The following is a 27,303-nucleotide window of genomic DNA, read 5'->3' as shown; positions in this document are numbered from 1 at the left end:
CACAGATGGAAAGACAGGAGTGAAAGAAGGAACAGAACTACCCAACAGTGATACTGAATAATATGGAGAACAGATATGAAAAATTCTCTTAAAACAGTATGTACAGACATAATCCATAATGTCATTACTGGTGAAAGAGTAAAAGAATTTTTCTTATCTGTAATTTACCATAGGTATACTGATGAAAATTTTTACATATGGTGTACTCCCATGATAGCTTGTTGAACTTGAGAACTGAAACCAAGATATTACGTTAGCCTTGGCCTTTTATGTAACTGATTTGGTAGATAGTTGAGAAAATTCAGTATCCCTTTCAACTGTTTAAAGATAAGTATTGCCTTATTTGGCATGTTCTGTCCTGTCCTTCATAAAACTTCAGATCCTTTTAACTGCTTGGAATTGGGTATGTAAGTGATGTGATTATATATGTTGTCAAAGATCTAAATAAAAGATTATTGTCATGTTCTGTATGTTGCCATGCATAAATACTCAAATTAACACTACTAAAATAATTGGCAAAAGATAGTGTTCTAAGTATTTCATTCCTATTCAGCCCTTGGGCTACTCTGGCAAGAAATATTTGCCCTGTGTGAGTTACATAGAAAAGTCTCTAGATACTTCTTCCTCCTGCAGTTCTCCCATGAGCAACAGACAGCATTGCCAAGATGCTGCTTTGTTTGTGTGCTGCTGCTTAGATTATTCACAGATGTGAAGGAAATATCAAGCAAGTTCTATAAACAGAATAAACCAGTAAAAATTGTTAGTGAATAGAAAAATAATGATAACAAATTTTTTGACCTGTATATCTTAACTCAGAAAAATGCCAAGTATATATCTAACTCCAAGGGTATGAATTATGGCATCCCTAAATTTACCTAAAATCACATTAATTCTTAGTTTCATTTAAATGCATCCAATTCCTTGGCTCCATAGAAACTGGAGTACAGCTGTTCCTAATTAGTGCCATTCTCAGTCAGATCCTCTTTACTAAACAATTCTCTGATAAACAAACGTCAGGAAAATCCACTTCCTTTTATATAACAATTTAAAAAAATTAATGAGAAATAATTAGCCCAGAATTAATAGATGGTACTCTTTTATGAAAGATAAAATAACTATGTTGTTGTTGGTTTTGTTGTTGTACAGTCATGATGAAATACAGAATGAAAACAGACTGTAAGTCATACTTTCAGGTAGGTCTCTTTCTCTCACCTGTTCATCTTTTACTTTGTGGGGAATACTACCACTGTTAAGAAGAACTACTCTTTCAAGACCCTTTAAAGGTATTCTTGTATCTTTGGCACAACTTAATGAAGATTTTCATTGTATTACTAGGCAGTGGGAGAAGACTGGTGTAAGGAAACATACTTGGTTAAGACAGGACGTCAAAGCACAGAATAAAATCTTAAGCCAAATCATGGATCCTTTGCCATGCAAAAACTTACCTGTTGTGATAATTTTGTGATTGGCTCTTATCATGTGTTGAGAGCTGTGCTATCCTTTCTTTCCTCTAAAGAAATATTCCAGTTCTATTTAGTACATGCTTTCTGCATTTTGTATATCATTCAGATGCTGATAGTTTTCATAAGACGAATCTTCCTGCTTCTGTGTTCATTGAGGTCCAAAGAATTGCTGATATCCAAAGGATTGGCTACCTACTGAAGACCAAATGAGAAAAGGAAAAAAATGAGGGGCATTTTCTAAAATACACTTATTGGTGTTAACTCAATACTCAGAATTTTAAAAATAGGTGACCAAAACTTAACCTAATTTTAACGCAGTTATTTTTTATGCTGGGTTACCTGGCCATTGGATCCTGTTTCCTCTCACTTCCTGAAAACTAAAATATAGACCTAGTCCATAAAAATCATAATTTTTAAAGGCATCCCACTGAAATTAAATACGTATATGTGCTCTTTGACAAACAGAAACCTTAGTTCTTTCTTCTTCTGTGTTTCCCAATAAAATAGTTAGAGGCATATCTCTGCTCCTTATGTGAAAAAAATAATGAAAATTCCTCTGTGGCCTCAGAGATCATAAAAAAAAAGGGATCAAATTTATTCCTATTGAAAATGTTCAAGGGTTGTTTTGACCCTGACTGGTCATCAGCAAAGGCAGGGGCAAAAGCACAGGTCGTCCCAGACCATGTTGCTGTTCTCTGTCCCTCTAAATATCCAAGTTGCTCAATCAAAGGGCGTGGGGAGTGCCCCTGTGCTCGGTGGGCCCCATGGACTGAAGGCACATGGCAGCTCTCAGGGCTGGGTTGGTGGAGACCCCTCTTTGTGCAATGGTCAGGGGAATCCCTCAAACATGCAGTCAATCAATCATGCCTTTATAAACCTGTTTGGTTGTTCACAGTTCAAAATTCCTGTTGTGATATGGCCACAAAGGTCAGTAATTTGTTGTGGACATCATCTGGCACATTTCTGTGCTGTTCTGTAGGGATGTTTGCACCCAGAGCAGTAATTAAAATAGTGACCTGTAGTTTTATCTGCCTTAAGTTTAAAACAGAAACATCTGCTGCAGGCAAAGACTACTTACAGGCTGGGCTGGGCTGAGCTGAGCAGGAGGAGAGATTTCTGTGGTTTTATTTCATTCCAACCAGTTTCTTTAAAGTCAACAGCAATAGCTGCTAGGGACTTACAAATGAAAATACAAAATGAACTAAAAGAAGCTAAATTTTAGAACAAAACTCTCATCCTTACACAACACAGAGCGTACATATAGCTTTACCTAGAGCTTCCTTTTTTTTCCCCTTACAGTTTGCATTCTGAGGTATTTCTCTGCTTTTTCTTCTGTTCCCCAAATTTATCGAGCTGAAGTACAGCCTGAGACTCAAAGTAAGAATTGTCACTTTGAGAATAGAGCTGATTTATCAGAAGAAAGGTTTTGCATTCTGTACAGAATATCTGATGAGGTGAATTTTTCATCCTAACAACATCTTACAGATTATTATCAAAAGCCATTTAAGAAAATCCAGAAAAACCAAGGGCTTTCCAAAAGAAGAGCAATCAGATTTTATTGAATAAATTTTCCCAAAATCAAAGGACGAAGTATCTTTTCTGCATCATTAATCTTCCATTAAAGAATTTTAACATTCAAATATACTACTTTAGGGTAAAAACATAATTAAAAAAATACAAAACACAATACCAAAGCCTCCTCATAAACCTCTTTCAAAATTACTGAAAAGATGGCTAGAGAGAAAATGCATGAAATGAACTGTTTTGTCCCTAAATCAGTTCATGGTTTGTACTGTCTGAAAACTTTAAAGTATATCCTTTAAAATGCTGAGTTACAATCAAAACAGCTCAGTTTAATTCTCCTGAAAAGGGATATTTTTATTTGTGGAAGGGAAAGAATAAAAACCATGTCTTGTCAGAGACAAAAAGCGTACAGCTTACACTGGCAAAATCATAATGTATCTAATAAATATTTAGAGTGTTCAGATGTCTTTTATGCATATTTTTGCCAAAAAATATAGATTATTTTAAGTCAAAATTACGTGAAACATAATTTGGTTTTCATGTAGATACCTCAGCTTCAATTTACTGAACTGTAAAATACAAGTAATCTTGAGATTTACATTATTTTCAATATTTTAAAGATTAATATAGCTGTAGTATCTGGAAATCTAAGTTTAAATTCTCTTTACATTTCATGCATGTGATTTAAATTTTAGTATGTACAGTGGGAATGGTGCTGTTAAAATCAAATTTAAAAATGGAGTTCCTTACTTCTCCTTTGATATTGCACAAACATGCACAAAAAATGTCTAGCACTGATAAAATAGTAACGAAGAGCTAACATTAGATAATATCTCATCCCTTTTCTTTTCCATTAAATAATTCTTAATTTTTAACACTCTTTTATCCATTTTACAAGAAATCAATGTTGTTCCTGTTCATGAGCAAAGGAAAAAATCCACCTGTTAATATTTATTCCATAATCACCTGTAAGATGCAATTATGCAATTATTTTACTAGAAAGACATCTCACATTAAAAAATTTATTTTTACTAAGAGAAATAGTAACAGTAGTCGGTTATGGTTTGCCACTCCACATGAGATAGTGTTCATATCAAGATGTCTTTGGGTAGTAATCTGAAATAAGAGGATGAAACAATTTTGAAACGAAGAAATTTCATCTTTCTGCAAAAGAGGGATGTTAAAAATATGGGCAAAATTGCAATCTAAATCAATGTTTGCCTTCGCCCTGTGAGGAACACCAGTGAAATCCACAGACATGCTGACATGAGTAGTGCAGACACCCTGCACCACATTTGTGTTTGCCAGAGGGAGTTGACAAACACTCTTCTGTGGTCAGCACTCACCTGCTGCTTCCTGTGAGAAGGGTGAGTGCAGCTTGGGAGTGCTGAGCCAAAAAAATTTATATATATATATTGCTGTGAAGTAGCTTATTGTATAGGGTTTTGGGATTTTTGGGTTTGGGTTTTTTGTTGTTTGGGGTTTTTTTGGTTTTTTTTTTTTGGAATGAATTTTCGTCTTTCCTTTGATGAGGCTTGGGGCCAAAATAGTAAAACTGTAAAGACCCATTTTCATCCTCATGGGCACTGGAGCTACTTTCTATTACATTCCCCTTTCTTCATCCTCTGGCTATAAATACTCCTCTAGATATCAGACCTGAACAGCAAGGAAGACACTTTGGCCTACTATAAGCATAGACATTTTGCAAAGTAGTCTCTTCAGAAGCTGTCATTCATCAGTGTAAAAGAAAAAAAGCAGTTCCTTCAAGTTATCAATCACCCTTCACAAGTAAATTTCAGGCAGAAAGCCAACCATAATTGAGAGTCCTATAATGAGATGCTCAGCATGATTTCAGAAGCTCCACAGTTGGGGCAGGCAGGCTGTCATTTTAGGAGACATTTTGGATTTGTTTTTTTCATGCCTAGAGATTGGTATGATGGAGATGAAAAGCTGTATCTTAAACTAAAACCATTTCTGGAAACCTTAAACACAAGGAATCAGACATTTATTGCTACTGTAGTAGAATCAGTCTTTTTCAAACCAGCTCACACCTCTGAAACACCTCATTTATTTGCAGAATTTTCCTGAGATTTGACTGTGATAACATGCCATAGTAGCTATCAGGGAATTCCTTGTTTGAGATTTCAGGCTCAGTCTAGGACAAAGAACTGAGAAGAAACTGAATGAGCTCTTCAGTAGCCCAGGAAGGCACTGTTTCCTCAAGATAACAACAATTCTCCTGCTGCTGCTTTTTTTGTTGGTGGGTTCCTGAGATACAGCTTGCATGTACTGCATACACTGCTGCTGCCTCTAACTCAATTTTAAGCAGTTAGGGGTCAGCAGAGGGACAACTTCCCTTGATTCCTGCAGCACTCTACTCTAGCGAAAGATAAAAGGGCTGCTACAGAGCTGGTCCTCTTCCTACAGTTTTAGACCACTCAGGTTACATAAACAAAGAGGTCCACAGGGCACTGACTTCCTTTCCTGCTCACAGGGATGTGTAGGTCAGTCTGCATTGTGGCTCAAGGGTGACAATTTCCACAGAAGAAAGAATAGGGAATAAAAACTGACACTTTTCCTAATCCTAGATTACTTTATCACATCTATGATTGGTGGCACTACCATGGAATAATATGAAATAAATGATATATTTACAGCCTTATATGAAAAGGATCTACCTACTAAATATGGTTTTGGGTGTAAAGACTTCTTCAGGCCCGTGTCATAACAACTGCTAGCCCCCACCAACCCTTCTAATTTAAACATCAGAAAGAAATTTAGAAATGTAATGACTTGCTACAGAAAATTAAAATTGATGATGATATGTACTTTCTGTCACAATATTAATGTATTACTTTTATTTTAAAGAACCATGCAGGTCTATCATTAAGAAGTATGTTGACATGATTTACAAAAGGAAAGTGCAGTACAATGATTTCTTAAAAGGATGTCTGTTTGTCTATACTTATATTTGCAAAGGGCTGGTCATGGAAAAGTGACTAGTTCATAGTATGATGGACAGTTGAATCTGTTGCTAGTCACTCTTTGTAAACTAAGAATATGTTTGTGGTTACAAACATTACAAACATTACAATTGCAAGAAAATCCCTTTTAAGCAGAGGGGCAATGAAGATGCATGACATGAACAAGTACAAAAACTTCTGACACAGAATAAGCTGAGTTGGAAGGGTCACACAAGGATCAACAAAGTCCAGCTCTTGGCCCTGCACAGACCAGCCCACACCACGTGCCTGAGAGCTCTGTCTAAATGCATCTTGAGCTCCATCAGGCTAGGTGCTGTGACCACTTCCCTGGGGAGCCTGTTCCAGTGCCCAACCACCCTCTGGGGCAAGAAACTTTTTCTAATATCCAACCTAAAACTGGCCTGACACAGCTTCAGGCCATTCCTTCATGTCCTGTCACTGTCACCACAGAGGAGAGATCAGTGCCTGCCCCTCCTCTTCCCCTCACAAGGAAGCTGTAACTGCAGCGAGGTCTCCCCTCAGTCTCCTCTTCTCCAGGCTGAACAGACCAAGTGACCTCAGCCACTCCTCACACGGCTTCCCCTCAAGGCCCTTCGCCATCCTCGTGCCCTCCTTTGGACACTCTCTAACAGCTCAGTGGCTTTTCTGTGTTGTGGCACCCAGACCTGCCCCCAGCACTCGAGGTGAGGCCGCCCCAGTGCAGAGCAGAGCGGGACAATCCCCTCCCTTGCCCGGCTGGTGATGCTGTGCCTGATGCACCCCAGGACACGGGTGGCCCTCCCTGCTGGCTCATATTCAGCTTTCTATCAACCAGGACCCCCAGTCCCTTTTCACATCACTGCTTTCCAGCATCAAATTCCTCAGTCTGTCTGTACATCCAGGGTTGCCCCATTTCGGGAGCAGAATCTGGCACTTTCCCTTGTTGAACTTCATACAGCTGGTGATTGCCCAGCCCTCTTATTTGTCAAGGTCTCTCTGCAGGGCTTCCCTGCTTTTGAGGGAGTAAAAGAGTAAACAGCTCCTCACAGTTTCGTATAATCTGTGAACATGTTAATTATCCCTTCCAGTCCTGTGTCCAGGTTATTTATGAAGATGTTGAAGAGCGCAGGGCTGAGGATGGAGCCCTGTGGAACCCCCCTAGTGACAGGTCACCAGTCTGATGTCAACCCATACACTGTAACCCTTTGTGCCCAACCTGTGAGCCAGTTCCTCACTCATCACATGATGTGTTTATCCAGCTGAACAATGGATATTTTGTCCAGCGGGACACTGTGAGACACAATATCAAAAGCTTTACTGAAATCCAAAAGGATTACATCAACTGGCTTCCCTTGATGTGCTAGGTAGGTTATACTGTCACAAAGGGAAATCAGGTTTGATAAGCAGGAGTTTCCCCTCATGAAGCCATGCTGGCTGTGATCAGTGGCTGTATAGACCCTTAGGTGTTTTCAAATACTTCCCAGAATAATCTTCTTAACTGTATCATGCACTTAAATGGGACTGACAGATCTGTAGTTTACAGGGTCCTCCTTCTTGCCCTTCTTGAAAACTGGGACAATGTACACCAGCTTCCAGTCAGCTGGGACCTCTCCAGATTCCCAGAACTGCCAAAAATAAAGAGAGGTTTTTGTGATGACATCAGGATACTGAGATACAAATTGTATTTCTGGGAAATAATGTCATCAATACAGGACCCATAAAGAAGCAGGGCAAAGATCTACAGCATGGAGTCTGTAATTTCACCTCAGTTGTACCCAGCTATATAGTAGGAGTCTCCTTTGTTGTACACAAGTAAATTTACATGGCACTCAGAAAGAATATCATGTCAATTTTTTGAAATCTGAGTTTCATTAACACACTCCAAAAAAGGGGAATGCCCATGGGAAGCTCAGTCTTTTTCCTTAACAAACTCTAATGCCTCCAGAATCTTAAAAAGCAAAGGGAGATGAAGAAGCAAATGAGATACTTATTTTTTAAATGTTTCCACTGAAGTAAAGTAATCTCAAAAGCACCACTTGCCAAAGAAAACTAAACAAAGACAATATCCTGAATTGCTGAAACACAGGACTGTGATGTTACTGTGCTTTCATGACAGGTCCATTATATTGTAATGAAAATTATTGGTCTATATTGTAATTATGTAAAGAGAAATATAAGCTGGGAAATTCTTGATATAAAAGTATTTTTAGATTGAATTGTATGGATCCCTTAGAGGTGGCAATTCATTTTAGTGCTTCTAATTTTTAATCAATCTTCCATTAAAGAAGATAACTTTTGGAGGATCTATGACATACTGTTTTGCTACTTTTTTTATAATGGCTTTGATAGGCTTTGAACTTTTAATTATTAATTTTATTTTTAATTGCTTCTTCTTTCCCGGTGATAGTAAAGCCACTTATAAATATGGGGATTATATATTCTTACAGTGATTTTTCGGTGTAACATAGAGTTACAAAGAGTTGGGGTTTACTTCGTAATAATGTTTTAAACTTATGTAGATTATTTGATCCAGCTACAAGCAAAAGCCACCGTATGAATACACGGTGTAATTTCTGCAAATAACCTCATTAGTGTTGATTTGTACTAGTATTTATTTTAGTATTTCAGGACAACAAAAAAGGTTAAGATGCTACAAACTGGCAAGTATAAAGCAGAATGCAAGTAGTACAAACATTCTGCAAATAATTCAGCTAAGATTGTGTTGGGCACTGCATGAAAGCACAACAGAAAGCTTGCAGTGTGCAGTGTGTGTTTCCAGGCACACACACTTTGTTGTCTCCCCAGCCATCAGCAGGAGCCAGAATGTGTCCCATCCCTCTGCACACCCTGGGGGTGTGTGAGCAGGATGGTTTCTGCTGGCAGGGCTGGTGACAGACACTGTGGGGCACATGCAGGTGTGCACTTACCCACCGACTGCCTGTGTCCAGGGCAAGTGCCTGGGTGCACGGCACTGGGATTGCAGGGCCTACCTGCCTGGAAACACAATGGGATTTCTCAGAAAGCTACTCAAATTTTTAACTAATTTCTTCATCAAAGTTTGTGAGTAATGGCATGGAACAACTCAGCTTTTAAAGTTGAATATATACCTTTTTTTTTTCCTCTTTTCTTGCAGCCTTAGGCCCTGTGTAGAAGAGCTAGCACAGTGCAAATAAGGGTTTAGGCACCAAACAGAGATCCACACTGAGGGAGAAAAATGGTAAAGGCAACAACAAAGTACCTATTACATAAATCCCAGTCATGTGTCTTAAAGGAAAGACTGCTTTCTCTCTCTTCAGTCCAACTATTTGAGATACTTGCAGTATTTCTCTTCCTCAGATGAGAGTAGGTTACTTTATCTAGAAGAATCTATACAGAAATTTGTTGTCGTATTTGTGGAGGCCTAACCAACAACAAGATCAATCCTGATTTCCTCCTTACTGACCCTATGAGCAAAACCAGCTAGAAAGTGTATTTGCTATTAAAAAAAATCTTACAGTTACAGTCATTTCCCTGGAACAAATATGTGTGCACCTAGTAACAGAGGAGAAAACCCATTTGATTATGCACACAGTAAATAGATTCACAGTCATAGGAACATTTAGGTTGGAAAAGACCTTTAGGAGTATTGAGTCCAGCTAGCCCAGCAGTGCCAAGTCCATCACTAATCCATGTCTCCAAGTGCCACATCCACAGTTTTCTAAAATACCTCTAAAGATGGTGTCACAACCACTTCCCTGGGCAGCCTGTATACTTAATAACCATTGTAATGAAGAAACTTTCCCTAATATACAATCTAAACCTTCACTGATGCAACTTGTAATTTCCTTTTGTCCTGTTGCTTGTTACCAGGGAGAAGAGACCAATTCCTAGCTCTCAACAGCCTCTTTTCATGTAATTGTAGAGAGTGAAGCAGTTCCTCCTGATCCTCCTTTTCTCCAGGCTAAACACCAACAGCTCCCTCAGCCACTCCTCATAAGATTTATAGCTTCAGTTCTGCAATCCATCAGTTTTACAGGATTAGTCCTGCAATATCATTGCACTTGAGGCTTTTACACCACCGTTATAGAGTGCTGTGTCACCACAGTTCCTTCACAGCTCTTGTTTAGTTTAGACAGCAGTCTGGAAGCATCAACTTGACAAAATGCAGATATCTAAGGACCTTTTTTTTATTATTATTCTGAGCAAGAACTTAGAGTTCCTTTTGCAGCATGAATTATTTAATAGAGTTTCAAAGAAGCAAAGGTCCAAGATTTTTGGCAGTGTTAATTTTAACTGAAGAAAAGAGCAAGAACATTCACTCAAACTTACACCAAAGAAACAAACAAACAAAAAAAATCAGCTACTATGGCTTTCTAAAAGAAAATAAGAAATGCTCTTAATTTGAAAGTTGCATTCAGTGTCATTTCAAGCATGTGTATTAATAATATGAACCATAGACAAATTGATTTAGGAGAGAAACTACATTAAAACTTGGGATTTTCTACCGCTTTGGAGTCAGCCATTAAAATCTATGTCAGAAACAGCATTCTTGTCAATTTTCTTTGATTTGCAGATGACCTTTAACATTGTCATGTTTGTCTCCTAATGCCAATTTTTTTTTTAAAAATTATGCCTAAGTTTGATTTCCAAATCTATGTTTATGTCTCTGAATTGACAGCTTGATTTTACAAAAGCCTTGATAATCAAGCAGTTCTCACTGACTTAATGACAGGGTTGGATGGTGCATGATCAATACTTTTAGATGTCTAAATATATCTCAGCATCAGGGCTCTAGTAGTTCTGGTGGCTCTGGTAATGCCATATCATGGTGACAAGTTTTCTTGACTTGTCTCTACACAGTCTACATGATGTTTCATTGTAATAGTACACCAGTCTGTGTCCTAATCCTGTGATTGCAGCAAACAATATTGCAAGATCATTCCCTATTTCCGCATAACGAATCTGAAGTAAATTTGTCAGATATTACAGAAATCAGATCACATAAGTGATGCCTTTGTAATGGTTACAAAATTGATCCCTCAGAAAAGGTCACTGAGTACTGAACTGCACACCTGTTGAAAGGCAGAAATAATAACCTCAGGAACAAAAGCACAAGCTCATCCAAATACACCTTTCTGTGCTGAGAGGGATTAGTATCCAAACTACAAGTGAAAAATCAGAAGAAGTTGGGTATGATATAAAAAATAGTAGAAGAGCTTTTATAATAGTATGAAGGTTACATGAGCTGTTTTAGAGCACAGTAAGGCTCTGGAAAGAACTGAAAGCAATTAGGAAAAAAGAGAATGAAATAACTACATAGGCATTAAAGTTTATATACACAGACACATATATACAATATATATTATAAAATACATATATACATATACGTATGTACATAAGTATTATTTATCCTAGTGTCGCTAGTATCTATCTTTTGAGGTATATGTAAATGTAGAGAGTAAGGACAAAAATCAAGCATACTGGAAAGAAAGCTGCTGTTTAAAACCTATGATCTCCTGTTGAAAAATTCAGTGTGAACAGTAGATCCACAGTGGTTTAGATGATACTTTAAAGAAATAGGAGAGAAATTAGGTGGGGAGGAAGTGAACAGCCAAAATGTTATATGAGACTGAAAGCCTCCTCTGTTCCCTGCTGGGACCATTCCTTCCAGCTAGGGCAAACCTTGGCCATTAGCATTCTCTCAATCATTATATTGCTGCTTGCATAAGGAAGAAGCCCATCCTTCTCCCAAGGAAACTATTTATTACACTTCAATCTACACTTCTAGCCCTCTCTGTCTTAGACAGGGCTTATCAGATTTTTTACATAATTCAGAAAAAATGTGTCCATCTCTATCTGTCATTGCTGTACAGGCTCAGCAACACAGCAAAGTCCAAGAACCTGTTTTTATTGTCTTGATCTCTTTCCATTTAAGAGCCATATCCAACATCTTTTAATGATTCTTTATTTAGATATTGAAAGTAGTTTGGAACTTGAACTGCTACATGTCTACCACTGCAAAGTGTTAGCAGACCTGTTTATTCCAGTGTCAAGGACAAGTGAAAATAACTTGAAAAGTCATGAAATCCTAGAGTCATGGAATAGTTTTGGTTGGAAGAGATATTTAAAGGTAATCTGTTCCACCACCCCCTGCCACAAGAAGAGACATCTTTCACTAGATCAAAGCCTTGTCCAGCACGACTTTGGACACTGCCAGTGGCTGGGCACCCATGACTCTGGTAACTTGTTACACTGTCTCACCACTCTCACCATAAAAAGTTTATTCCTTAGATCCAATCTAAATCTATTCTCTTTCAGTTTAAAATAATTATCCCTTGTCCTGCTAAACCAGGCCCTGGTATAAAATCTCACCTTCATCTTGAGATTCTTTGTCACAAAACTTCTTGATCCTGTGACATAAATTTACTTAAAGCAAGGTAGGCTGCTTTCTGAATGTAATGCATTAATTCTGAAAAGCTGGTTTAAGAATTAGTTTTATATCCAGGCAAATACAGAAACTGCCACTCAGTTTTTACACTCAGTACCCAGATTACCTTAGATATACAGTTTCCTCCAAATATCTGTTATACATGATTGCAGAGGCTTCTAGACATGATCTTTTGGGAAATGAAAAATATGCAGTCTCCCCACCTGGAAGATTGTGACAAAATTGTGACGTCACTAATTGCTTTGGATTTGACACTGTACTAGGAGACTACAAAAAGTACAAGTCTGCTGAATTCCCAGCGTTTAAAAACACTTCTGAAAATATAATCTTTAAAGGGTTCTTTAGTGCTTGGTTCTAATCAAAATTGGTTGCAATTTCTAATTATTTTTTGTTAGTATTTTTCTGGGTTTGCATTTAAATTATTCTATCTAAAATGCCTTCTTTAATATCAACCCAGATTTGGAAGTTTGAAAAGCTAAATAACTGTAGGGTTTGTGTTCAAAAGAAAAATGTTTATTAAGAACCTACACAAACGGGTATTTACGAAAATTCCACAGCCATGATTCAGATCTGTATCTCCCATCATCTAGTCACCCAGTCACCTTTTTTTTTTTGTTTAGGAGACACAACATACTATAAGACTTTGATCTTGGTCCATCCTTTGAGAACACAAAGTAAAGGCAACATCTTAAATAATGCAACTTGTGCAATCTCCAAAGCAAATGGCAAATTAATCAGTCTCTGAATCCTTGCTTTTTTGAAGACACGTGCATTTTTAAAGAAGATGGAGTAATTGTTTAGTGACTTGGTGCCATTGATTTTCATTACGGATGGTGTTGACTAGGTCTCTGTCAGGTCGCCTGGGAGAGATAGCCTTTGCATAGCTAAATAATATGGGGAAAGTACTATTTCTTATTCCATATTCAAGAGGAAAGCTCCAGTCCTTGAAATAAGTTTTGTGTGACCTTCTGGACAAAGAAATTTTTCCTTTTTGCCTATTAGAATAAAAGAGAGCATTGCAAAGCTGCATAGTCATGAAGTAAAGGATTGGATTTTACAGGCCAGCAGATTCCTGGTGGAGAAACATGATCAGAAGAAAAAATTTAGAATAAAAGGCAAATGCACTCATTTGCTAAATGAAGCAATGAAATACCACTTGATTTCTCCATTAGTAATATTGGGAAAAGAATTTAAAAGAACCCATGAAAAGAAGCATGTTTACTTTAAGGTGTGTAGTAGTTTGCAAATTCTTATAAATTTTTGGAACTTGTGTTATCATAAGACAGAAATTCCATAATATAATAATCATATTGAACTAAGATACAAATTTAACATACCAATCACTAAAACCTCCTAAGATTTTGTTTGTAATTTTGAAGTGGTTATAATTTTTAGATTTTCAGAAGTGATACAGATTTCTAAACTATAGCAAAATTCTTATTTCTTCCACTTCAGAGGATTGAAAAATATATAATTTTTGATCCTACTTCAGATTTTGCTTTCAAATTAGGCAGATTTTTTTGGTTTGTGTGTTTGAGATTTTTTTTTTTTTACTTTCTTCTGTTCTTGTTTCTGGATTTTCCTCCCACTTTGTGCTGTCTAATTCTTCTCCATCCTTGCCATCTAAACTTTTTCTGTTCTCAAATACCTCAATCTCACTCATTCTCATTGAAATGAAGTCTGCAATTTTAGTGCTTTAAAATAGCTATTGGGTTTAAGAAGAAATCACACACTTGTCATATTATGATGACTCAGTGAATTTCTCTGGAGGAAAATGTGACTTTTAAAGGTTTGTTGGCTGGCAGTGCTTTTTAGATATCTGCCACAGCAAATTCTCTCTCATAATGATAACTGCACGATGAGAGTGTGTGAGCTGTTACACAATTCAGCAGACAAAGAAGTTGAGATTTTCTAGAATGAGGTGCCTTGGAAAACAGAACACTTCAATCTGTCTGAAAACGTACTAGTAAATAAAACCATTAAAGTAATTTTTATTTATTTACGAAGCCTGCTTGCATAAATATGTCAATTAGAATCTTATCAAAAGCATTCCTGAAAATAGCTGAAGGGACATTGCAAAAATACTGGTAGTGTTTTGGGATAGCTGACAGGCAATTTGAGACTACAAAGAGGTTTGATTGATTGACCAAATATTCCTCCCATAGAGTCTAATATAAAACTTTTAAGAAAACTATTAAATATCATTTATACTTCCTGTTTCTCCTCTAATAATAGCTGTGGGATGCATAATAAGCACTTTTCTATCAGTCAGGTCATAGGGGAGGAAACAGGGGAAAACTAATGAGCATGGGGTCTGTGAAGAAAATGGTACATATGCCAGTAATAAGAGGACTGTCTTTAACAAGAAACCAGTAGTTGTTCTTAAACACCATTCTGGTTTGATGGAGCAGTGAAAAGATGCTGTGAAAGGATTGAAAGGATAGAAGAAATGACCTCACCTATGCAGACCAGTGCATATGCACAGTATTATTTGATATATAGGGGTGTAAATAAATGTTAAAGTTCCTCAAGCTACAGCTTCTGGTAATAGGTGGCAGTGAAAACCACACAGTTTACCCCAGCATCTTTCCTAGATCAAACAAGCTGAGCTGGTGGTGTTTCTGAAAATTGACACTGTGTCTTCCTCTGTTACAGAGCAAAAAATTTTGGAATTTTTCCTCTTGAAATAAGTGATGAGGACTCAGGTAACATTTGTTAAGTGTCAGTGATGTAACAACAGCTCCTGCTAATTATGTCTTTATCCAGAAAAAAAGGCTGTTGGTGAGTCTGGGGCTGGGAAGGAAGAAGAGGGAAAGTTTTGCACAAATTACTTGTGGGAGGCACTGATCTCCTCTGTCTAGTGGCCAGCAATAGAACACAAGGAAATAGAATGGAGCTGCATCATGGAAAATTCATACTGGAGATTAGGAAAAGGTTCTTCACTGACAGCATGGTCAGTCATCGGAACAGGTTTCGCAGGAAAGTTGTCATGGCATGAAGCCTGTCAGAGTTCAAGGAATGTCTAATGTAGCGGGGTCAGTTTGTAAACTGGGCGGAAACACCAATTACAGTGTAGTGGTTTGGTTCAAAATATCTATTACTTACTTATTTTCCTTCTGTGAGATAACAATTAGGATAAAGCAAAGCAGGCACAAAACTTAAAAGAATATAAAGAAGTTTATTAACAGACCTAAAAAAAAGGAAAAAAAAATCAGACCACACCTTCAGAACACTTCTCCTCCCCCCACCTTTCTCCCTTCTCCCACTGACAATATAAAAAAACAACCCTTGAGATTTTTCAGTCAGTTTACCACCTCTATGATAACCTTTTTCAGTTCACTTAGGCAGAGGAGTCTCTCTTGCTCATGCTATGGAAACATCTCCACAAGAAACAGTTCTCTCATGGCTTCAATGTCACAACCAGACAGCCGCCCGGGATGGTTCTCTGCTCTCATGTGAGAGTCCCTTCCCTCGACTTAGAGCTGTCTCCACAACTGCTTTCGAGGGTTCAATCTTGAGCTACTGGGGTACCATTTTAAGGCTGAGCTGTTCAGAAACAAAGGTTCTCTTCAGCTATCTCTGGGAGCATCTTCATCTCTAGGAATAGAGGACCTCCCCCTTCCCTGGGAGCAAGGGTCCTCATCACTTTCATCTCTAGGAACAGAGGTCTTCTCCTTCCCTGGGAGCAAGTGTCCTCATCAAATTACAGCTACTGTCATTTGCTCATTTCAGCACAGGTGCTTTTGCTCACAATTGCAATTTGAATGCTCCACCCCCCATGCTTTCATGAAATTACAACAGGTACTCTGATGTATCATCGTCCATCACCACCATAGCTTTACAACAGAATTTCAGCTCCTAGGCTTGAAGCATCTCCTCTTTCTCCTCCTCAGGGTTTCAGCTCTTCCTTTTTTACTGACTTTGGTGTCTCTATGGTGTTTTTTTCATGTTCCTTCACCTTTCCTCTTCCTCTGACTCAGGAAAGGATTGATGTCTGCAGGCTTCATCTGTTCTGGAAGAAACTTACAGCACTAAAAGGGTTCATCTCACCCAGGCCTTGCAGCTGGAATTCACCTCTTGCTGTTGGCCACATGATCTTTGCCGGGCAGCGGCCTCAGATGGGTTTCGGCCACACTGGGGGCTGCCCGCACGGAGCAGGGTTGTGGGGGAGGGTCCACGGATGGGACAGGGCCACGCCACGGCTGACCCAGCCGGGCCAAGGCCTGGCCCTGCTGGGCCGCCTGCAGGCCACCCCCAGTTACCTGTCCGAAAGCCAGAAGCAAGAGAGCTTTCCCGGGGTTTGTTCGTTCTTAAATGTGGATCACAGAGGTGTGTCAAGCTTCTTAAGTGGCTTAAAAAGTTGCCAGTATTCAAACTAGCCGGTTGATTGGTTCTATTGGGTCTGGAGAAAGCTGTAAGCACCTCTTTGCAAGAGAATCAGTTCCGTGGCTGATGCCCTCTTTACTAAAAACCCGAACTATGCTAAACCATGGCATCTGGACAATGATCTTAGTTATGCAATTTACTTTCAAGTAATCCTGCAGGAAACAGGGAGCTGGTCTTGAGGATCCTTAGGCATCCTTTGCAGCTTGGGATGCTCTACGATTCTATGATTCTGTGATTCTAAATTGTATTGCAAAACCATAGGAATACTGTATAAACTGTTGTCCTTCCTAGCAGATTCTTCGAACCTCCTCACACTCTGTAGAAATGGGAATATAAGACTTTCTAGCTTCCAGTTGTTCAACAAAACAAAGCAGTGCTGTCTCGGGAGAGCCAAAAATCTGGACTCAGTCTACAGTAACTAGGTGCAGTCACTACTGATGCTACTTCTCTGTGCACGTGTACAGTATTCTTTGTTTGTCTTCTATCCAGACCTGCTATTCCTTCTACATTGCTAGGACTGAATTGAGTCATCACCACATCTGCAACTGACTTAGAAAAAGTGCTTAAGGCATCTCCCACAGAATAAAATACCCCATTTAAACTTAAAGGAGACCAGTATTTTTGTGCTATAATCCAACAGTCAGTTAAAGTGACAAATGTGGGTGGGTGGAGATAAGAATAGTTTCACAGGTGTATCGGAGAAACTGTTTCCATGAGGAAATCATATGCAAATAAATAGTTATTGTATGAAAATCAATAGTTCTAATGTTATTCATCAATATTTAAAACTCCTTGCAATCACTAAACCCTTTTAGCCATTTCCTGTATATCTGCATTTTGGTTGAATAAAGAGAGAATAAAATATTCCTATATAGTTTTACTTTCAAACAATCTCTAAAGCCTGTTAATTTTAAATTTCCCAGAAAGAAATAGGAAACCCTTTTGTTCTGTTTAATGAGAGGAAAAACAGCCTTTTCTTTCAGTTCATAAAAAGAAGGAAAAAATAAACATTCTTTCCAAAACAAAAGGAAGCTGATAGAGAGCCCAAAACTAATTAAATATATCCTAAATTCCATAACTGGAGCTTCTTGGTGGAAAAGCTTCCATCCTATTTTTTTTTGTTAATGGAAGTTGCTTGGTCATACCTGAAGATTTCTCAGAATATTAATATCTACCTTTCTAAGCTGGAAATGGTTGATGCAATTATTGAAATATTTCATATATATGTATGTGTGTGTGTGTACCTATATATACATATATATATTTATATATTATTTTTATGGACCAGCTTGTGACACTCTTCCAGTTTCACCACACTGTAATCTACAGGTGGACTGTAGACTGAGGTTCTTTCTTCATCCTTTTGCCAATAAGACTGTTTTTAAATCAACCTTGCCTGTAAATCCCACCAGACCAAAAATTGCCAGACATGACGTACTTACATCAGCTTGTGGGCACACACTAGTACATGAGGCAAAGACTAAGCTCACAGTTTAATGAAGTTTTCAGATGAGCAATAGGAACGTGTGATATCTGCAGTCTGACACATGAGAGAGAAGAGAGGAGACTGGAAGACAAAATTTAGCTTACTCTGTTGAAGTACCTTTAGGTATTAGTACCAAAGGTGAACCATGGACATAAATACAACACTCACTGAAGAATTATTACTGCTACTCAAATTATTTTCCAGTTACAGCATGAGTCAGAAAAACTTAAACAAAAAATGTCACAAGCCGAGGAAAGGTCAATGGACAAGGTGCAAATCTTATTCCAGTATAGTGTCAAGTTACTGAAAATTTTACTGAAAAATAACAATAAAAATGGGTATACATCTGTTCGTAGTCACCACTGTAAAACCTGTAAGGCACATAAATGACTGAAAAAGCAAGCAAAAATGTTTGTAAATATTTTGGCAAAAAAAGCAAAACTGTCTTTTAAGTTAAGCTGACCAAGTGAAAATTTACCTCATGAAGGTAAAACAGTGTCTCTATACCATTTTTTTGAGCTGAATTTAAACAGTATTTCATACAGTCAACTTTTGTTAAGTGTTGTCAGGGGGCATCCCCCTAATGCTAGAGTTAAATATATTGTAATATAAGAATTGGTTTATGTTTCATAAAACAAATTTCATATTATTTCATCCCAGCAAACTGCTTTTTCATATGCTGCTAGCAGATTGATTATATAAATTAATTTAGACATCAGAAATAGTTTTGCAGAATCATCCTGCCATCACCTAAAACTCAAACGTTGTTCTCGATTGCTATGTGCATTGTTGTTATGTCATCTGACATGATATAAACAATATTACAGCATAAAAAAACATTATTTCCACACAGAAGTTATCATATACATTGGTATCTTTAGAAGATAAATCTTAGTGAACGTATTTGCCATTGTCAATTATCAATTAACAAGGTGATGGTTGCTAAAAAGAGTTATAAGCCATATTCCAGTTTCATATGAATACAGTGTCAATAAACAAAGTAGACTGAGAAGTGCTTAAAAGGTACAGAACCTATTAAGAGACAGAATATAAGAAAGAGAATAGGTAAGTATTACACCTTATTTAAAAATTTTTAATGGCTATGGTGTGTGTGGGAGATCCATAAACTTAGAGTTCTGGAAGATAAAGATACAACATTTCATGCTCTTCCCATTTCTTTGAGAAAGTGCAAATCAGGAGTTAGAGACAATACCATCTGTTTTCAGCCACGTGAAAATGCCTAGCTAAATAAATTCAATGTTTTAGATATCTGGATTTTGTCCATAAATCTTGAAATTTTGTCTTGGACAAAATTTTGCAAATACAACGCAATTTAATGAAGATTTGCATGGTTATGGATACGTTTCCAATGAAGGGGGCAAGATTTCCCCAAATTCACTTTTAAATTCTCTGTTTCTGTTGTGTCTATTCAGTATCAAAGCTTTTCCAATGTGTGATAATTGATAATTGATAATCAGGTGACTGTGAACTACATGAATAGATGGTTAAGCAGAGAGAAGCAAGAGATTGAATGTGAATATTTGTGTTTGCAGGCATGGATCTCCGTGAATATAGCAAAGTTATTTAATCTACAAAAATAATGTCTCCATGTGAAAAAAAAAATGTATTCTTTAACTGAGAATACAGATATGCTGAAAGAAAAGATGTCAATTAACAAAGAAATCACCATGCAAAGAGAAAAATTATGCTCTCTCAAATTTCCTCTTTTCTCATGCAATACTCCATTGGTTGCAAGAGTGATTTTGACTTTGAAAACTTAGGTAAAACAAAGTGTTTTATGTGACAACTCAATGCAAAATACTGACATCTCACTATTTCTACACACAAATTGAAGTGTTAGTTTGGGGGTCACTAAGGACTGAAGAGTCCCAATGCATCATATCTAAAGAAAAACCTGTGTTAAATAATGGCACACAATGAATATTTAGTGGTTGTTTTGTCAATATGTCTCCATTAAGTTACACTTTCATTGGAGGATCAAATAAGGATTTAGTGCACATATAAAATGACAGCTTACTATTTATCCTACTGTCACTATGATTGTGAAAAATTTCCTTGGTGAGACTCAGAATGTTAGTGTAAGCAGAATTTCCACCTTGAGCAAAGGCTGGACTGGTTGTCATTCCTTCTGCTGTTCTCCTCAAAATTATCAGACACATAATATAGTTAAATCATAATGAAAGATGAAAATGTTACAAATACCTAGAATAGATAATTCTGAGTTATACTCCCTGAAATTAGTTTCTCTTTCCGTTTTCATAGTGTCTATTGAGACTAATATTTCTCAAATATATTTAAATTCTATGAATTATATATAAATTTCTTACGGCAATTCTGTGCTGCTAGACTTCACCAATGCTGATCAGTTAATAAAGGGGTTTTTTAATATATGTGATACTTTCCCTCTGTGATTTAATTTTTTTTTCTTATCATATTAAAAGTTAGAAGAAGATTTCAGGAAACACGGTCTGAATCTATGGGGAAAAAAAAAAAAAAGAGGAAACAGTAAGGGAATTCAGATCAAAAAACCCCAGATAATCAGAATGGGGGAATAATAGAAAATTATTTTTCTTTATCTTTCAAGCATGCATAGATCCTTCCTTATGCTGTATTCTTATAAATATCAGGATATGAAGATCAATAATTCCTCTTTTCACTTTTCCAATAATTGCACACGAACACAACCGTGTTTAGAGACACAGATATATAATGAAATTTTTTTGGCCAATACAGGAGCCTGTGCTACCAGTAAATAGAATGAGGGCATCAGTCATGATAAATTAAGATACTTTTAATCAAGTGCTCTGTTGTAGACTTTTAATGACTTTAATTTTGTGAAGGAAATCTGATCTCTCAATGTCTGTAAAATGCATAAACATTACAGGTAAGTGTAAGAAATTGAAACCCTATTTTGCAAATATTGGGAAATAGATACTGATGTACTTGGTTGTTTATATCCACTTTTTACTCACATACATTTTTTGAAATACAGCATTAAAATGAATCTGTGAATCTTTCTACTGACTCAACAGCTATATATATTAACAGTGGATTAGGAGGTTTAATAATGTCTCTGGACTGGAATTACAGTTATCCAATACTGAAATAATTCTCCTAGTTTCAAAGAAATGTATACTCTTCAGTTTCACTGTGGAAATGAAGTTGTATAGTGTCAGTTTGTTGATGACATTTTCTTTCTGGAGGGAAAAAAACCAAAATGTGGATGAGACCACTCCCAAAGTTAGGGTATTTTTAACTCATTCTAAGGAAGTATAAGTGAGTAAATATTGTCAGGTTATGTATACATTTGTAGCTCCTGATTATTGTAGTTCTGATTCTGATGATAGCTAATATCCATTCTTCTACATACATCAGTATGTTGCTATTAGGCAGAAATTTTTGGACTAGGGCATATCAGCCTTCCTGCAGCCAGATTTGTTGTCTGATGGTGGAAATTGTGTCTGCCGTGAGGTCTACCCCAGGCTGTAATACCTGCGGGGAAATTTCCCTCAACATATTTTTGACAAGTGTCAACAGATCCATTTTCCACAGACAGGTAAACTATTCAAAACCAGTTATGTATTACTAGTTTCAGAAGTTTTAATTCCTTATATCTAATGAGATATTTTTTTCTTTACATTATTTGAAAGAGAACCAAAATCAATCATGATGAAATCAAATTTCATCATTGATGAAATCAAGATGTCTTTGTTTTTCACCTTTTGAATGACCAGTTTCCTTTTTTTTTCAGGTTTTTGCATCAAGAAGGGTGCAAGATTTGTGCAAGAGAGGGACTGTATGTATAATGCTACTTCCGTGGTACTTTTTGCAACCCATTTTAGATAGACCAGTGCCTTTACTTGACCTAAGACAAGTCAGAAAGAAATATAACCAAATATTCCTAAAACTTGTTTCCCCCCTTATAAAAATATATTGTAATCTTACTCTGTTTCCTTTATATATTTCACAGAAATTAGACCTGAGTAAGGTTCAGACTATCAAATTAGCTTGTCATTAAATGGGTCTTGCTTCCATACTTCCTCTTGACAGAAAATTCCATATGACCACTACCTAATCAAACTTCTCAGTGCACGAGCAATTAAAGTTCTGTTCAACAGACAGGATAAAAGTTTGATATATATTTTTCTGTGTACAGTGTTTTGAAGAAGTAGTTTTCCATGTATAGAATCCTGGGTCCATCCTTTTCTTTTTTTTTTTTTAACTTTTTAATTTTTTTTTCTTTGTGTGAGTGTTTCTTTGTTTCTCATTTCTTTAAAAGAAATTATTAATATTATGCAACTAGAGGAGTTCTCTTCATATTTCTCTCCCTTCCTTGCTCTTGCTCATTAAAATAGTTGTATTTTCTGACTGTCTATGCATCTCTTTTCTTTCCATCATAAGTATGAAGCATAGGATATGAATTTCTGGAAATATTTTCTTAATCCCAAGTAATGTCTTTCCTTTCTAACATTGTGAAGCCTGAACTGACCCAAGTCTTTTGCATTAATACTGTATGCTAGCTTTTAAAAAGAAGATATAAATATCCAGAAGTAGACTAATTCCTTGTATTATTTATGAACATGGGAAAATTGAAGTATAATCTTATTACCTTATAGTGGTCCTCACTTTAAATTCAACACATTGCTTTTATTTTCCATAGCAGCAGAAGCAGCATCTGCTGCAGTACTTGTTCAATCCAGCCTCATATGTGAGGCGAAGCAAGAATATTAAATGCCAAGTATCCTGGTATCCTTGATATGACAAGAGATAATTCTCTTTTATTGTCACATCCACTTGAGCTGCAGTAGGTGACTAAAATGCTCTGGAATGGAGCATGAGTGGGGGTGACAGAATCTGGTATCACTTTTTCTTTTATAGCTTCCTTTTTAAAAAATTAATTTAAAAATCCATACTGCCATGCAAGATATGCAAGAATCTCTGGTATCCTTTTCTCATTACGTCGCTTAGTTCAGGAAGGCACAATTGCACCTTGTGCATGGATTTCCACTGATTGAAACACATCTGTTTCAAACATTTGAATGGTTTTCTTTATGCTTAAACTTTCCTGGAAAATGTGACAATTGGGAGGTTTTAAAAGTAATAAGGTTCTAAATCTAGAATTAATCAACAATGATGTGGAAAAAAACTGGGGATCAACAAACAGGCAATGCAAGGATGACATACAGTTTTGCATTTATAGCCAACAAACAGGAGTGAGCTGCAGGTATAGACATAAATATACTGTATTTTCAGCTGATTGGGAAAGTATAAATAGGATTTATTTTGAATAAAACCATATGAAATTTTATGAGAGAGTGAATCTGGGAAGAAAATAACTGGTGTAAGGAATTAAAAAAACACTTACAATAAATTTAAAGAAACCAATATGCAGTCTCAGAATTAAATAGATCAAACCCCTGCAGTCAGAGATTCTGACAGTATTAGGTGTTGAGGTGGATCAGGTGCATTAAGTCAAATGTTCATTCTCTGCCATTAATCACTGTTCCTTGTTTCAGCCAAAGATGTGGCATGACTGACATGGTCAGGTCTCAGAGGTCAAACACCTATTTCAAAACGATATTTAACTCCTGAATGTTGGCTCCACTCCTGAAGTCTCAGAGCTGTTACCCTCTGGTCCCTATTAGCACCTCGGCTGGTTCCAGTGATTGCTCTCTTTAAGCATATGCCTCGCTCTTCTGTGATAAAATCTTGCTTTCCTGTAACTCCTAGCAGCACTACTGCTGCAAATATATCCCAGTGCCAGGCGTGCTGAGCTGTCAGCAGCACTGGCACTCTGTTCTGTGTCCATAAGCAATAAGGATTTTTTTAACAGCCTTAGTAGGCTTTAGCTTGAGGTATAGTTTCTTGCAATATCTTGTACAGCTTACACGATTGAGGGCTGAAAGAGCTGAAACCTGTTCTTCATCTTAAGATTCTAAGGACAGTCCTTAAAGCTGGAAATCTTGGTACAATTTGAACAGAAACTAGAGTGATTGGAAAAAATACTTGAGTTTCACTCATTTTTTTGTCAACTAAACTTCTCCAAATAAGGTCCTCTTTGTCTTCCAAGGAAACCAAAGTTGTGCCATCCTTCAAGTTATATTTCCCAAGACATGGATAAATAAACTAAAGTATTCTAGCCATCTGGCAAATAAAAAGAGATTTCTGAAATCAGATTTTCATAAATTAGAAGCAGCAGACCAGTACAGCCATTAAAGATTGTAAAAACATATTGACCATTGGAAATAAAAAGTTGGAATGCAAGAATTGACCATTCAAAAGAAAAGGTTTAGGTATAAAATACATTAAAAAGAAGGCACCAACAAGTGCATCAAAATACTGAGAGTTCATTTTAATTTTTACTGCAGTGTTCTTGGTGTGTTAATTTACATAAGAAACTTATGCAAACTTTAGCAAAACAGCAGCAGTTTCTTGCAGACATCAATATTTTTTTATGATCTAAGAATAGCAGCTGAAGCCCTAAGCAGGCAGTGTATTTCTGTGATGTTTATAGGCTTCTATTTTTTAAAACTCAAAGCTCAGAATCGAGGGTTTCATAAAACTGACATCAATGCTTCTAGAGTTCAACTTATATAACAATGTTGTCATAAAGATACCAAGATTGTTGAAAAGTATTCCTTAAAATATTCTAATTGCTGGAAAATTATTTGGTTTTATGTATTAGCCCAGTGTTTTAATGTGTCTTCATTTATATACATATACAAAACATTCAAATTACTACTCCTTTTTCTCTTTTATTTCAAAATAAATATGAACCGTGTATGTAGGGACATAACAGAACATAATATTTTGTGTTTGATCTGTTTAAACAGACCACATATTGTCTCAGAATCTACAGTGTACATTGCCCTGCAATTGAAGGTCTCTTACAAGTACAGGATGGAAATTTCTGTTGCACTTCACATACCTATTGCCTGTCTAAGCATGACTACTGCATACTTTTAAAAAGTTGTCCCACTTGTCTGATGTTTTAACTTTTAACTTAACTTTTTAACTGTATAATCTTCCACTTTCACTCCAGTAACTGACTTTTTCCTGCAGAATCTGCATCTTGCTATATTAGATATTCTGTCAGGTTTCCATCTTAATCCCTTTTACTTTGTTGCCATTTTTTTATGTTGCTGAATTAAACTAATAATTTCCTCTGTTTTTCTGCTTTCCGGTACCTTTCAAGCCTGGCTCAGCTGCTTTGATGGGTACAATTGTGAATCTGCTGGTCTCAGCCAAGCAAAGCTGTTCATATTTATCTGTACACAAGCTACTTCAGCCTTCTTTCCTCTCCAGAACAACGAATTAAATCTGCCAGGAAGGATCTTCCCTCAGCACAGAACTCTTACCTCAGTTATTTCCTTTTTCTGTTCAATTAGTAGTTAAGTCTGAAATATGAGACTTGCCTCTGCTTCCAAGAGTGGTTTTGCCTGAGCTGGTTTCTAGAGTTCAACCCCAAAATCTATGTTGTGTTCTGTGAGGAGCTGAGGACACTGCTTTTGTTTCATTTGGAGGAAAAGAGACTGAAGGACAGCCTCATTGCTCTCTGCAGCTTCCTGAGGGAAGAACCTGGAGACCGAGGAGCTGAGCTCCTCTGCCTGTGATCCAATGATAAGACATGGGAATTGTTAAAAGTTGCACCAATGGAAGTTGAGACTGGACATTCATAAACATATCTTTACCATGAGGGTGATCAAACACTGGAAAAGGCTTCTTTGAAAGTTGTTTGATACCCCAAACCTGTCAGTGGCCAAAGTACTGGACAGTGCTCTTGAAAACATGCTTTAAATTTAGATCACTCTTGTGAAGTGGTTAGGCAGTTGGACAGGATAATTGTTGTAAGTTCCAACTGAAATTATTCTATTCTATTCTATTCTATTCTATTCTAATTTCGCTGGAGTAACATCAGACCCTTCCCATATATGGAGAAATTATAATGAATTCCTCCTCCTTTTCCTTGTAAAACATCACTTTTGGGATCTGTAGGCTTTGGATAACGCCTTAACTTTTTAAAGTTTCAGAACCTCCTAAAACCAAGTAACTATAAGTAAATTCAAGAGTGTGCTGTGCTTCCAGTTCTTGGGCATTCACCTATATCCTATGTCACCCTCAATCTTAGCCCATGCTTTGAGTAGACTATCTAGCAGATTCTGCATTGAAACTGGATATGCTTGGTCTTAGCTCCCCCACTTCAGCAGTTACTAGTTGAAAACAATATCCTCTCACAATTTTACTTTTTCAGGGCCAGATTATATTCTCACCAGTTCATCTGCCCCCAAAATTTGGACTTCCCCAGACACCTATGTATGGCAGGAGCCCCCTCTATGCATGCAGCTCTTCTTTCCGGCTGAAAATAAATGTTCACTCCTCAGAGAACAGTTTGCCAAGTGTGTTTATGACATCAAAACACAAATTTAGAACATTACAGTGAACCAATATATATTTAAATTGTTTAAACTGATAGTCTTCAAGATAAAAAGAAAATCATCTGCAATCAGGATGACATTAGTATAAATTGCTCCTTACATGCAGGCTGGACACTACAGTGTACAGATAAGTAGAAACCCTTAATTCAGAGATCATGTTTTATTCTAAAAACAGTATTTCATTATTACAATGTTAACTGTATAAATTAAAAATCTGTATTGTCACATATGTGCCTGTTGCGTTCATTTATTTATTAAAAAAAAAAATGTAGTTAAGTTAAATAACAATCTACACAATTTTTCTGTATAGTCCCAAATAGTTAAGACTTCAAAATTTATCTTTCCTGCCTGGAGTATGAGGCATTTTGTTACTTCATCCAACAGCGCCAAATGGCTGTGTCCCCGAAGGTCAGAGAATAGTAACATTATAAAAAGAAGGTAGAAAAAACCACCATAAATATTCCCTCCAATTTTCACTGCTGCCTGTCACCGTGTTGCTGACACACAAGATTAAGCTTGCAGAAAATCTATAAATGCTTGTATGAGAACTGCAGTGAATTTTCAGCCTTAACCTCATAAACACACTTTAAAATAAGTA

This window comes from Corvus cornix, chromosome Z (genome assembly GCF_000738735.6).
Source record: "Corvus cornix cornix isolate S_Up_H32 chromosome Z, ASM73873v5, whole genome shotgun sequence".
NCBI lineage: Eukaryota > Metazoa > Chordata > Aves > Passeriformes > Corvidae > Corvus > Corvus cornix.
The sequence above is the reverse complement of the archived record's forward strand: the minus strand, read 5'-3'. Positions refer to the sequence as shown.